Source organism: Sebastes fasciatus, chromosome 3 (genome assembly GCF_043250625.1).
Source record: "Sebastes fasciatus isolate fSebFas1 chromosome 3, fSebFas1.pri, whole genome shotgun sequence".
Lineage (NCBI taxonomy): Eukaryota > Metazoa > Chordata > Actinopteri > Perciformes > Sebastidae > Sebastes > Sebastes fasciatus.
This window is the reverse complement of record NC_133797.1, coordinates 42,986,428-42,988,927: the sequence shown is the minus strand read 5'-3', so window position 1 is coordinate 42,988,927 and position 2,500 is coordinate 42,986,428.

Genomic DNA, 2,500 nt, shown 5'->3' with positions numbered 1-2,500 from the left:
CTCACTTAAAAAGGCTCATTAACTCACATAAAAAGGCTCATTAACTCACATTAAAAGGCTCATTAACTCACTTAAAAAGGCTCATTAACTCACATTAAAAGGCTCATTAACTCACTTAAAAAGGCTCATTAACTCACTTAAAAAGGCTCATTAACTCACATAAAAAGGCTCATTAACTCACATTAAAAGGCTCATTAACTCACTTAAAAAGGCTCATTAACTCACATAAAAAGGCTCATTAACTCACATTAAAAGGCTCATTAACTCACTTAAAAAGGCTCATTAACTCACATTAAAAGGCTCATTAACTCACTTAAAAAGGCTCATTAACTCACATTAAAAGGCTCATTAACTCACATAAAAAGGCTCATTAACTCACATAAAAAGGCTCATTAACTCACTTAAAAAGGCTCATTAACTCACATAAAAAGGCTCATTAACTCACTTAAAAAGGCTCATTAACTCACATAAAAAGGCTCATTAACTCACTTAAAAAGGCTCATTAACTCACATAAAAAGGCTCATTAACTCACTTAAAAAGGCTCATTAACTCACTTAAAAAGGCTCATTAACTCACATTAAAAGGCTCATTAACTCACTTAAAAAGGCTCATTAACTCACATTAAAAGGCTCATTAACTCACATTAAAAGGCTCATTAACTCACTTAAAAAGGCTCATTAACTCACATTAAAAGGCTCATTAACTCACTTAAAAAGGCTCATTAACTCACATAAAAAGGCTCATTAACTCACATAAAAAGGCTCATTAACTCACATAAAAAAGGCTCATTAACTCACATTAAAAGGCTCATTAACTCACATTAAAAGGCTCATTAACTCACATTAAAAGGCTCATTAACTCACTTAAAAAGGCTCATTAACTCACATTAAAAGGCTCATTAACTCACATAAAAAGGCTCATTAACTCACATACAAAGGCTCATTAACTCACATAAAAAGGCTCATTAACTCACATAAAAAAGGCTCATTAACTCACATAAAAAGGCTCATTAACTCACATTAAAAGGCTCATTAACTCACATAAAAAGGCTCATTAACTCACATTAAAAGGCTCATTAACTGACTTAAAAAGGCTCATTAACTCACATTAAAAGGCTCATTAACTCACTTAAAAAGGCTCATTAACTCACATTAAAAGGCTCATTAACTCACTTAAAAAGGCTCATTAACTCACATTAAAAGGCTCATTAACTCACATAAAAAGGCTCATTAACTCACATAAAAAGGCTCATTAACTCACATAAAAAGGCTCATTAACTCACATAAAAAGGCTCATTAACTCACATAAAAAGGCTCATTAACTCACATAAAAAAGGCTCATTAACTCACATTAAAAGGCTCATTAACTCACTTAAAAAGGTATAAAAGTGTAAATGTTACCTGGTCAGATATTGCTGTAGATGTTAACACAAGCAGAGTTAGTGGCCAACAATTCATCAACTAGTTCTGGCAACAACAGCTATCTGACAATGTCACTTTTATTAATATTATTAATATTATTAATATTATTTATATCTGCTGAAAACACAAAAAGGTCAAACTGACAGTTTATGCTCCATTTGATATGTTTTTACTTAACTTATTATATTTATGTTATTTATTTATATTAACCCCTGATGTGTTTTGTGTTTTATGTTATTTATTTATATTAACCCCTGATGTGTTTTGTGTTTTATGTTATTTATGTTATTTATTTATATTAACCCCTGATGTGTTTTGTGTTTTATGTTATTTATGTTATTTATTTATATTAACCCCTGATGTGTTTTGTGTTTTATGTTATTTATGTTATTTATCTATATTAACCCCTGGCATGGTACATCTTCTAGACATTTTACACCGTTCTCTGGGAGAAGTTAATTTGGCTTAAACGTATGGAGTGTGTTGTTGAACCGATAGCAGTCTATGGCAGCGCGGTGTGGGGTCCACTGACAAACCAAGACTTCACTCAATGAGATGAACCCCCCACTGAGACCCTGCAGACCCAGCTGGTCCTGAGGCTGAGTTCACCAACCCTCTCCACTAACACACCAAGGCCTCAGGAACACAACGGACCACCAATTAGACTCAACCAGATTACAACACAGTTCAAACTAAACTACATCACCTATTGGCAAACACAGACAACGGCACAGAGCAGAATGCAGCGCTATCTGGCTCTAAACCGACAGAACACCATAGCAGACTATCTGGCTCTAAACCGACAGAACACCACAGCAGACTATCTGGCTCTAAACCGACAGAACACCACAGCAGACTATCTGGCTCTAAACCGACAGAACACCACAGCAGACTATCTGGCTCTAAACCGACAGAACACCACAGCAGACTATCTGGCTCTAAACCGACAGAACACCATAGCAGACTATCTGGCTCTAAACCGACAGAACACCACAGCAGACTATCTGGCTCTAAACCGACAGAAGACCAGGAAGACCTGGAAGACCTGGAAGACCTGGAAGACCTGGAAGACCAGGAA